General features: G+C 35.1%; 1 long non-coding RNA gene and 1 pseudogene across 1 annotated transcript; one reads left to right on the top strand and one right to left on the bottom strand.

Moving 5' to 3' along the window:
- Positions 1-4,796: 4,796 nt before the first annotated feature.
- On the top strand, positions 4,797-6,172 carry LOC149529396 (uncharacterized; annotated as a pseudogene).
- Positions 6,173-7,738: 1,566 nt separating this feature from the next.
- On the bottom strand, positions 7,739-9,587 carry LOC149529395 (uncharacterized). The gene is made up of 4 exons (XR_016358714.1): positions 9,372-9,587; positions 9,119-9,188; positions 8,629-8,742; positions 7,739-8,447 (listed from the first exon to the last, which is right to left on the bottom strand). It is a non-coding gene; the product is annotated as an uncharacterized LOC149529395 (long non-coding RNA).
- Positions 9,588-12,751: the final 3,164 nt, after the last annotated feature.

The raw sequence follows: 12,751 nt of genomic DNA, 5'->3' as shown, positions 1-12,751 counted from the left end.
CCCAAGACCTCCTTGATGAGAGGCTCACAAGTTACCGTTGTGTTATAGGCTCTTCACTTCAAAATACTTTGTATTACATGGAAATTGCTTCATTCATTTTTTTTCACATAATATTGTATTTTCGTGGATTATTACACTTTATTTTTCATTTTTAGTATCCTATGTAGCACATAATACTAAGATATGCCCGTTCACATTAAGAAATATAGGTCATACATTATACATTTTAAAATTGTTCAGAATTGCAATAGATGCACGACACAAATGATTTCAACATGTTTCTTTCTACTCTTGTGTTTTTTCATCAGGCACTCACATGATTTTCTCTAAGAGGTTGTTGCTTTTTGATGCAAACTCCAACATTTACACATCTGTAATGCTTTCCTTTAATCATTCTTCATTGTTAGATATCTCAAGTTGACATGTTACGATGAAGATATACTGGCTATCTATAACATCTCTTATAATTTTTTGCCTATTTTCTTTAGTCTCTTCATCATTTTGTAGTTTTAGAAATGCATCTATAGGTATGCCTATTAGTTGTGTCACTTCCTCATCAAATGTAGTCGCCCACATTGTACCTATATAGTCTTGTAATTTTATCCAAACCACGTATCTATAGTTGAATTCTATAGAAGTCTAGTCACAATTAGAACAATACCATGCTTCATGTCTATCTTAGATAACTTGTTTTTTCATTGCTTTCCTTTAATTTGATTTAAACAAGTTGGGTAGGAAATTTTATCAGTTATGATGAATATAGAAGTTGCCTTCACCATGCATTTGAAAGTTTGTGATGTACGAGTGACCTATTCTTGTATGACTTTAATTGTCATTCTTGTAATTAGAGGGGTTACTAAAGCATATTTGACTAATGTTTCTCCCTCATCTTTGACATTTGTGTCAAACCAAGATTTCAATTGTTGGACTTCTTTGATCTAAACATCTACCATTATGTGTGTAGTACTTGTTGTGCTGATTACTCTACCATTATATTCAAATATACACCCACCCTTGATAATTACAATGTTGGTCTCTTGTAAGTTATACTTTTGTTTCAATTGTGCACCTACTTGTTCAATTATTGCTCCCCAAAGTGTACAATCTATTATTGCTCAATATGTATTGAGTAGTTTTATTGTCCATCGTAGGACCTCTATTACATATCATGGGAGTGCATTGGCATGGATTTTGTTTGTGGGCTACATCCGACACAAAGAGGTCATGGCTCTATCTTTGTAGTAGTGGATAGGTTTTTAAAAATGGCTCTTTTTATACCATGTCGAAAGTGTAGTGATGCTTCCCATATAGCTTCATTATTCTTCAAAGAGGTAGTTCAGTTGCATGGTTTGCCAAAAAGCATTATTTTAGACCAAGATACAACATTTGTTGGACATTTTTTGCGTACCTTGTGAAAGAAGATGGGGACAGTTAGGATTTAGTTCAACATACCATCTTCAAACTAATGGTCAAATAGAAGTTGTAAACTGAAGCTTGGGTAATCTCTTGAGATGTTTGGTGGGAGACAAACTAACTCAATGGGATTTCATATTGGCACAAACATAATCTACTTATAACAACTTAGTTAACCAAAGCATAGGGAAGAGCCCATTCCAAGTGATATATGGATATAGTCCAAGGGTAGTTGATGAGTTGAGGGATAATGTTGATTTGACTAGAAGAAGTGTTGTTGCAGAAGATTTTGCTAAGTACATTCATAAAGTGCATAAGGAAGTGAAAAGAGCTTTAGAGAAGAGAGTCATGAAATACAAGGAAGATGTTGATAAACATAGAAGAGGACAATAATTTGAAGTTGGAGAGTTGTTTATGGCACACTTGCATAAGGAAAGGTTTATTAGCATGAATGTTGATGCTATGGGGGAGCATTGTAGAACATTGATATGATGTATTTATAACTATGTTTGTCATTGATGACAACATAGTAATAAGTTTGTAAAAGATTGACATAGCAACAAATTGTGATTTTTGTATTGAAAACATTATATTACTTATCTGATGATGCGCAGTTACCAACGCATACTACATTATGTATTTGTTACAAGGGTAAGTGCGCAGAACCTGAATCGACAATGTACATAAGATATGGTTGATCTATAGAGAACCGTATGGAAACAAAGTATTAGGAAAGCAATTCCTATTGCATGATTGCTACAGTTCGTTACAATTGTAGCGAAGGGTTGCGCAGTAAACTGGAGATAGTTTATTGACCGTTGATGATGTCAGAGAGTGTGCATGTACAGAAGTCGTACACATGAAATTTTGTGTATAATTGTGAGTCGACAACATTAATTAAATTTGTATTTCATTTAATTAACATGTGGAAAGCCGACTTAAGGATTTATTATTAAGCATGGTATAAAGGAAAGATGTTTTCCTTGTTTTACACATAGATGAGTAGAGAAGACTTGTGAATTACTAAGCAGCAAAGCGATACAAATGCAAAGTGATCTACCTATGCGTGTAAGTGACCTTAAGGGTTATTGTTGCTGAGTTAAGAGTTCCGGATCTGATTGCATGATTTGAAGGTGAAGGAGTTCGACGTACTGGACAAAGGAAGAAATGGAAACTTGTTAGACATCTATTATTCTGAAAGGAATAGTACCGAGGTCAATTGGATAGTGGGTTCGTTGATATGATCTTGAAGCTGTTTGGACAGTGGGTTCAGCTGCCTTCCATAACTCCTAACAGGGATTCAAAGTCTCCTAACAAGGACTCTTTGTGCTAAATGTTGTAATAGACTCCTAACAGGGTCCATCCTCTAACAAGGAATATTCATATTAGGACATCATTTTGTGGGCATCATTCCCACCGGAGTTTTCCCTTTGATCAAGGGTTTCCCTAGTCAACATATCTGGTGTAATTGTTTATGTGCATCTCTTTGTGGTTGTTGTTTACTTTGGTTGAATGGTCAAGATTGTTTAAGAGGATAAATGTTTTAAACTATCATATAACTAATTCACACCCCCCTCCCCTTCATAGTTATATTGGTGGACCATTGTTTCTAACAAGGTTTCCATAGGGAGCCTATAACAAGCCAAAAAGCAAGAAGATTGGCCCATGTAAGGTTATATGAAAGTTTTCAACAAATGCTTATGAGACTGAACTTCTAATTGGGGTAGACATTTCACCAATATTCAATGTAGCTGATTTGTATAAGTACTGTAAAGGTGAGTCAAGTAGAGAGCAAGGTGAATCAATGTACATAGTGGTATATTTGTTAAATGAGATTCAAAAGAGATGGGGTATAGCTTCATTCATGGAATTCAATTTTTCCCTGACAAACTCGTCAAAATTTCTAATAAATTAACATGATGAATTGAAGAATTTGAATGAGGCATCTACTCTATATATACATGTTTATTCTTGTGTGTGTGCGTTAATGGGGAAGATCATTTAGTGTGTACCAAAACATGATTAGTTTGGTGATGAACCTAGGCCTAGGTTGTGCATGGAGTAGCTTTATAAAACATATTGTAGCCCTTCATGCTTCGTGGTGTCCACTCTTCTCCATACATTATGTTAATTTACAATAAATGGATCTTTTGAGCAATGTAATAAAGAAAAGAGAATTGAAAAAATATTATCAAATTCAAGATCTCTAACATAGCCTGGAACAAAGAAAGAGTATCCATCCAAATTCCATGTTTGAATGGTATTTTCATAGTTTTGGAATACAATCTCAATAAGTACCCTCTACATTCTAGAGATTGTAATAGTCTACAGGTAAGGAGATCTTCCATCTGGGTTATCAGGGATGTTGCTTAAGACAAATTGTCTACCTTTGTTGTAGTAATCTGCAAGCTTCAATGTTGTATTAGGTTGCACTTGAAGGAAATGCCATCCATTTTATAAAGTTATTTCCCATTGATGAAGGGGCTTGAGTTAACAAGTTCAATGTTTTTAGAAATCGTAATGTTTCCATAATATTGTGATCCTTGGGGATCATGATAAGGATAAGGGCCCCTCACTGTCAAGTTCCATCTACATAACAATTGCATTACTCTATTTAAGACATTTTGACAAAATCAAAACAACAATGGGCTCATCTAAATTCTCCAACCCTATTAGAGAATACCATTGTCCCAAACTACCTTGTCAAAACTATTAGATTGCATCTACTTCAAGAATATTATTCCCCATTTCTCCACATGTCTAGATTCAGAATGCACATCTATATAATATTACTTTTGCATACTATAAATATGGTGAATATTATACATTGTACACAATCCATTTAGGGCATTTCTCATGTAAGTACAAGCACATTGGTAAAATTAAAGTGAGAATTGATTTTCAACAAAGGTAAAGTTGTGCCATGAACCAGGCTTGAACCATACTTGATAGATTTCATAAGATTCAGAATGCACATCTATATAATATTACTTTTGCATACTATAAATATGGTTCATATTATACATTGTACACAATCCATTTAGGACATTTCTCATGTAAGTACAAGCACATAGGTAAAATTAAAGTGAGAATTGATTTTCAACAAAGGTAAAGTTGTGCCATGAACCAAACTTGAACCATACTTGATAGATTTCATAAATTTCGTGGCCAATAGGTTGTGATATAATTTTTTAATCTAAAAATAAGTTTAATTATATTTTCTGGTTGTTACAATTAACAAATTGAATTAGTTATTTCTAGGTATTTTAAAATTAATATATATTTTGATAAAAAGAAGGCAACCACGAAGAATCTCATTTGAATTAGTTTGGCATACAATTCTTCTGGCGAAAACCCTAGAATCCATTGTTGGAGCAGCTTCCATGATGAACAACATGTTCTGCCGGAAACTATTCTTTGCTGCAGCAGCTCCCCTGCATTCCAGTTTACGCTGTGAACTCCTTTTAAATATACACCCCTTCCATCTTCGGAATGTTTTCTCAACTCAATCTCTTTCGAAGGGCCTCTTTTACCACTTCTCTTCCTCCAAACTTAATTTGTCTGATGCCGGCATAGCCCTTATGTTCAGGAAGCCTCCCCAATTGCAGAAGCTTCGGTCTCTCAACAACGTCGAGGGTTTTCTTTCTTTGTTGCAGAAGCACGGCTGCACTCAAGTCGAAGTTGCTAAAATAGTGAAGGTTGAACCCCAACTTACAAGATATACAGAAAGGACATTGGAACCTAAGATCAAACTGCTGGAAGATTCCGGTTTTGTGGATCAAAAACTGGTGAAACTATTGAGCAGCTGTCCAAGTATTTTGGGCTATAGCCTCGAGAACAACCTTCTTCCCAAGATGGAATTTCTGAAGAACGTATTCCAGTCCGAGAATGCGCTTGTTAAAGCCCTGTTAAGATATCCACGACTTCTTTGTTATGGCTTGGAGAAGACCTTGAAGCCCTCGCTTGCTTTTTGGGAAGGATGGGGGTTTTGCGGGGCGGAGCTCGTAAGCTTCTTACAGGTAGATCTGGTCGTTCTCTCACGAACTTCTCTAACGCCTACGCGTGTCGATCTCATTCACAAGATCGCTCCTGATCAGAGGGGGAAAATGTTCAAATATATAGTAAGTGCAGTAACTCTTAGCCGCATGGAAACATTAGAGGCCAAGATAGAGAATTTCAAACACTGCGGGCTGTCAACTGAACAAACCTGGCAACTACTTGGGGCTGCTCCTCGAGTTATGTTTTCCTCAAAGGAACATGTTAGCGAAAAGATGAACTTGCTAGTTGATAAGACGAAGCTCCCTCTAGATTATGTACTGAAGCACCCTAGCTTGTTGCACCTCAGTTTGGAAAATACAATGAGGCCCAGGTGTCTGGTTTAGCAGAAAATGAGATCCATAGATGACCGTAACCTTCCTCGTTTCACGGTTTTGAGGATGACAGAGGCAAGGTTTATTAGCAAGATTATTAAAGGACGTCCTGATTCTAAAACACTATTGAAAATTTATGAGGCCGCCATCTCAAATGCCCCCACCCTCAATCGCACAAAGAGATCAATGCATAGGTTTTGATGGAGAAAGTGAGAGTCAGAACTCAAAAGTATTGTTTTATTAAAATTTTGATGTGAGCTAATTGCTATCACTAGAGCAATTTAGTAAAATGTAATTGGGATAGAAGTTCTGTTACTTCTGAAAGTTATCTCAAAAATTGCATCAATCACGTTCCAAATGAGAATTATGCAAGAACGAGGATTCAACAACCGACTATTCATAATGTTCAGTTAACAGCCAAACCCTCAAGTGTTTGCATAATTTTAAATTATATTTTCACTGTAGTACTATTTAGAACAGGGGAGTCAATTTGTATTAAAATACCATGTAAATCCTTAAAAAGAATCCTGCAATCACTAAACCAGAGCAGTAGGCTTTTCAATTTATAGTCTATTCTCATCTGAAACTAATAATCATCAGAAATCATTTAGTTGGAAGTTATCGAACAAATGGTTTTAAGCGTAGTATCGGTACCGACAGTGACCAGGCCGATTCCAGTGTCTGGCTTGAGAAGTTTAAAAACTGAATGTGAAGATAAAATGTATTTTCCAATTTAGAATAACATGAATGACATGAATATAATTTGCAAATCCTCTCAAAATTATGTAACAAGCTACAAACGTTTAAAATTTCGAAGGACTATTTGTTTTGTTACAGAGACACCTAGCAGATGCCCAACTGGAGCAATTACTTATTGTTCAATGGATTTGAGATCATTTATAAATTAAACAAAGTTTTGAGGGTTTAAAGAAAACGATGCTAAACAAATGAATGTTGAAATGAAGACGAGTGTTTTAAGTTTTAGATAATTTGTTTAAGTTTTTTAATAATGTCATGACTTCAAAATAATGCAATTTGCAGATCAATTGTTTTACCAAGTTCTATATATGAGAACGCAAATGTAGAAAGCTCTACAGGTTTCTGTAAAAGTTTGTGAGTTTGCTGAGAGTCAAGCCAGCAAAACTTTCTACTGATGGATCAGCTTAGGGCTTTGCGAGTCTATCACAAATGCTTGTCCTCTCAAGTTATGTTTAAGCCGTTAAGCTTTTTGTTTTTGCTAGAGGTGGGCATTGGGTCCCGTTTATTAAGTTTGGGGCAACGTATGAAGAGTTAATTCATTGTTTATCATCGTTTTCTCAGCAGGTTGTTTACTTCTTTTAATCCTGGGGCATAAGCATTCTTCATATCCATCTACTGATTATTGCGCCGTATAACTTATTCAGTATACTGACTTATCTCTCCATTGTTTGTATTTCTAATATTCATAGGGTTTACTGTTGTCTTTCTAACTGTACAAGATACTTTGTCAACGAAATGGCCTCTCAGAAGGAAGTAATAGCCTCTCAGAAGGAAGTAATACAAATACTGTAAGTTTATTGGTAATATATTTCTGCAAATCATTTTTGGTTGTATTAATTTTTCCATCGATTGTGGAAAATGTGAAATAGCTGCCAACAAGAAACCCAAAACTTATGGTAACTAAGCTTTGGGCACGAAAGCCTGACTATGTTTCTACTCCATTTCGGAAAAATGAAAGTTTGGCGACCTCAATCTGAGTTAAATATCTTTATTGGTTTAAGGAGTCGCTTCTATGCAATCTGGGAAAAACCAGATGTCATTCGCTAAGAAACTTTGTGCCAATTGGATATAATTGTAGCCTAAAAAGACGCTTACCATATCACAAAGATAATGAATGACTTTTTATTTAAGTTGCAAAATCAAAACCCTTAATTTATTCTAACCAGGCTGCAAGACAATGACATGGAGGATCTGAAGAGAGTAATATTAAGTTAAACATTGAGAGCTTTCTGCAAAATAGAAACATAGGGCTTGGTGATTATCAAGTTAAACAAATAAGCACATAAAAACCCACTATAAGCGAAAGACTAACGACATGGAATGGCCAAGGCCATTGGTAAGGGAATGTACTGAGAAATTCTTCTTTGTACTTTGTCTCTATTTATGTCAACTGCTACAGCAAAAGCAAAGAAGCCGAAGCGTAATTTGAGGCAGTCATGAGCGAGGGAAAAAACCCTTCCACTCCCTAGATGGCCATACCTCATTCTCCATTTTTGGACCTCACAATGAATGCCTTATACGAAAGCCAGAAGTGCAGGACCCAATAATGCACCCCATTGCAGTGCCCACCATTTGGCTCACAAACATTGATTTGGGAGATGAGAGGGTTAAGTATCCAGTCTTGAAATCCTGCGACAGATCTGAAGCAGTGCTCACAATATACAACATTACCCCACATTAAGCTAAACCTGCAAGCACACACAGCCATTACGCTTTCCCACTCAAGCTCCAACGATTCCATAATTGGAGGCCAAACTCCAGTCAGTTAACCCACACTCATATGCATTGCAGAACGTCAATACAAGAGCAATGATGTAGGCAACTAATACATAGTACCAGAAGCAAGGCTGCTAAAATTTGAAGCTGCTTGGGACCATGAGAACAGACCGAAGCCGCATCGCTTTCCTTTGCAATTGTTTAAGAAAAGAATAATTAAAAATGACACCAGTGATTAAATTCCATTACAAACTATAAATAGCTATATCAAAACACATCATCAGATATGTGACAGCAACACAATCTTCATAATTGGAGAACTCTTCAACACAACAATACAATTTTCAATGGCCAAAAACATTTTCCTTACTGCTAGTTCCACTATGAAATTATTAACTGTGCAGCACCAAGTTTAAGTCCATCTCGAACAGAGTAGTTCCTAGAGGCATGTGCGTTCTCCCGCCTCGTGAACCTACCTTCCATTCTGCAACCGTAAACTCAACCAATGGGGAAGTTTTAAAAACTTTGGAATGATATATTGGTTAAATAACATGCAGCTTCGCTGATGAAAGTAAGAAACGAAAATTAAATCTTTAGTAAAGATGAATTTTTATTGGGCATTGAAGATCATTTTAATAACTAGTTAATAGAGAAGCCTCCGCTATAGTTTCCTGTCGTGGCAGGAACTATAAAAAAAATATAGGGATATAAGAGCTAGAGCTTTTCCAACTGAAAATATTACTTAAAAATTTTCAACTATAAATATAATATAATAAAGATCAGATTCTCTCACAAGCGCTCCTTCTCTACCACATACACATTTTGTTGCTGCCTCCTCGAGATAATGTAAAGTTTCTCACCATTTTACTCATGGTCCACTCCAAAGGAATGGTTGTTGTCTCCATTCCTGCAATGAGCAAAACCTGCACACTGCAACAGTCACACAAACATTTTCCATTAAATTAAGTGTTAACGCAATCTAGCTATTAACAATTATTATTGTGATCAATATATTGGGTTTGAGACCTAAATTAACATAAAATGGCCATAAATTGTTATTTTTATGGTCAAAACTCCAGATCTGAGACCTAAAGTAATATACTTAGCCCATACCAAAAAAATGCTGTGTGTTCAGTACATCAGAAATGAGACCTAAATTAACAGAGTGTAGCCTAAAGCTTGTGTTTAAGAGGCAAGGGGCATCTCGAGCATATCAGTATATCGTATTGCTCATATCGTATGCTTTGAATGGATTCTAGGTACTAATGTATAAATTAAAGAGTTTTCTTTGCTTTTCCACATCGACAATATTTTCCCAATCTAGGTTTTCCATGTGTGGTACATTTTTTTATCCAAATGAATCTATGTACATGCATTGTACCTCGACTTTGCCATTCATAGTTGTACCTAAACTCTAATGCTCCAAGGAATTTTTCGATGAATTCCTCTTGGAAAATGGTAAAACGTTGAGGCAGGTATAGTGACATTATATGGGTGTTATTTATTACATTCTCTAACGGATTCCTTCCTGATTGTAGAAATAGCATTATGTTTAGAGAGGAGGTTGCAAATCTGGCCACTTTGAATTAGCTGCACTAAGGGTAAACAACAATGCAGGTGATCCTATTTGATGAATCGTGTTTGAGAATTCTCTATGACATTTGTTCCACAAGGGTCTCATACCCCTCATGGTACTTCCAAAATGCATAAGTTCCTTTGCTAATTGGGTGTTAGGTAGTGTCTTCATGTGTGCACACAAGTCCTTGACATTTGTTAGAATATTGTTTCCAAGTCTTGGCTATAGTGATGCATCATTAGATTGTAAAAAATTAGCCGAATCTTGGATTTTGCCCAAATCTTTGGTCATGAAATCTTAACAGTTGCAATACATAATCATGCATTTTTACTTCTTTAATTCGAAGTTGCTTATATAGCACTATCCCATTTGGGAACAATGTAGGGAATGCGAAATCAAGAAACCCATCTGTAAAGTACGCATTAATTGGCGAGGAATCAATTTTTTGCTAGTTGATTATGTCCTCATCATCATTTTCAACCTCTAGTGTTTGTTTGATGACATCTAGCTCACAGTCTTTGTTTCCTACTATAGCTACAAAGGAGGAAGTGCTAGTTGATGCAGTATTACAATTTTCATCTTATCTTATCTTGTTGCTTTTTGTGTCAACTCTTCAGTTGGTCTATAGTTTTAGTGGTGTGCAAAATGCTTGAGGCATCAATGCTCTTTTCAGGAAGTTGTGCTAAGTGGTCACTATTTATGACCACATCTTGATAATAGCAATCATTTTTGATTTTGTATTTCAATGTAGATTGTACATGACTTCTAGTAATGTAACACTCATAAGCATGCCCCTTTTTACTAGGAGGACATCAAAGACATGAATTTTATGTGGCAAATCCTTCACTATGCTTTTGATATCATGTGGAATCCTTGATACTTCTATTGAACTCTAGTATAACGTGTCACTTGTAAGATTGGTCGAGTGAAAGTAGTTGAGGGAAATCAATACTCATCCAATGCAGAGAAAGGGTGAGGTTTGCCTCTAGATAGTAGGGTTTTGCATTTCATACATAAGTAGCCGATGCCCCGATTGGGCATTTAGTGGGGAACTTTCTATGCGTTGGGTCTGTCGCTCAGTTGAAAGCTATGAAACAAGTACGCAATAGTTCAAAACTCGAATTGGCACAATACCATGAAGATTGATTCTAGCAATGAACATTTCCTCTACTTGTGTCAATTTTGCCAACATAGCACGGGTTGCTTCCCTGGATCCATATTATCAGGTTGCGAGAATCAATGCGCATTTTTCTCATTGATGCATATCCTACACATTGTCTTAATAATTGATGTACATACAAGCATACATGGATATGATTATTTATAGATACTACATGTATGTAGGGTACTTATTGTGTCTATTCTTTGTTAGAATCATTTTAATGCGGTTATGAACCTAGGGTTGTCAGTGAATACAGACACACTATTTTTATATGTTTCATGTGATTGTTCTTGTTTCCTTTTATGTTCATTTATCAGTTTCCTTTGTACAAATATTTCTTCTTTATCTTTGCATAATATGCTCCACTTCTTTCTCAACTTTGTCACCTTTTGAGTTCCATGTCATCTTGCTTCATCCCGTGGCTTGTTTCTTCCACCTACTCCAAGATAAAAGTGAGTGCAATCATTAGGAAGAGGAAATGTATTTCTGTTGTATTGTTTTCATCTTGATATAGTAGAAATATTGTTTTCATCTTGATATAGTAGAAAACATGTAATGTGCATAGGATGGTAGGGATTGTAAAATTTTATTGTTTTGTTACAGATGCAAGTTGCATTTAATCTAGATTTGTACATGGATCTATTTGAACATATGTAAAGTACATAATAGGTTAAGGAGTGCATAATACATTTGTATCATCAATTAATATGATGCAACTCATTAATATATATTACAATTTTTATCATCAATTATAGACAGTCCTTAGCTCTTATAAATCATTTGTTGTAGCTTTTTTATCTCAACCTTTTAAAGACCATTATAGTACAAAGATGTCTCTCATTTATCACTTTTTGTATCGAATATAAACTATGGTGCCAATATGTAAGAGGGACAATGGCTTATTTTCTAATAATCAACTATTCAATATATTTATTCCTGTTTAGGTGGAGATTTTGAAATTAGATATCATAAGTAAATTACCAATCAACAATAGTTATAGTTAGATTTTAAATTTAGAACTTTAATACTTGAACATGTTAACACTGTGACAGACATTGTTGAAAAATGCAACATCCACTTACCAACAATGTAGAAATAGGTCTTTATCTTACAATAATTTTTGGGGTATCATTACAAAGGCCAAGCATAGTTAAGATTCTTTCTGTATCATATATAAGCTTGCAAATAGGAATATGAAAACAAAGTACAATCATGTTGGCGTACATTTGTAAGAAATGGTATAAGTCACTTTTTGAATTATGATAAAGAGAACGTAAAATCATGTAAGATACTATGTAGCTGACAAGTCAATGTATCACACAACAAATAATGTAGAGTTCAATGTAGCTAATAAGCTTATTACATAGGTTCTCATAAACATGTAAAATTCGTTAATGTCATATGATTTGAACTACTATAGTTCGTCCAATTTATTTTCAACTTCATTTATTTTTAAGTTTTTAACTTGAGTTGATCAAAATAATCATTTATAAGGATAGAAGAATGATTAGTCTTGCATTTGATACAACTCCATAAATATTTATACAATCCATCTCATAATAACACTATAGTGACAACTATTTGTCATATGAATTTGATCTATTGAACAAATGGTCCATTTAAAGTAAGGTGTTTGTATACTCTTTATTGTAATGCCCTGCCCATAGATCCTTGGGAAAATGATGAAATACAAGCGAAGATTTTTTTTTTACAAGTATGAGTGTACACAACAATGTCATACAAGGATCACAAGGA

The sequence above is a fragment of the Cupressus sempervirens genome, chromosome 11 (assembly GCF_028749045.1).
Source record: "Cupressus sempervirens isolate cs-2001-9-10 chromosome 11, ASM2874904v1, whole genome shotgun sequence".
Classification (NCBI taxonomy): domain Eukaryota; kingdom Viridiplantae; phylum Streptophyta; class Pinopsida; order Cupressales; family Cupressaceae; genus Cupressus; species Cupressus sempervirens.
This window is presented reverse-complemented; position numbering and strand designations above follow the sequence as displayed.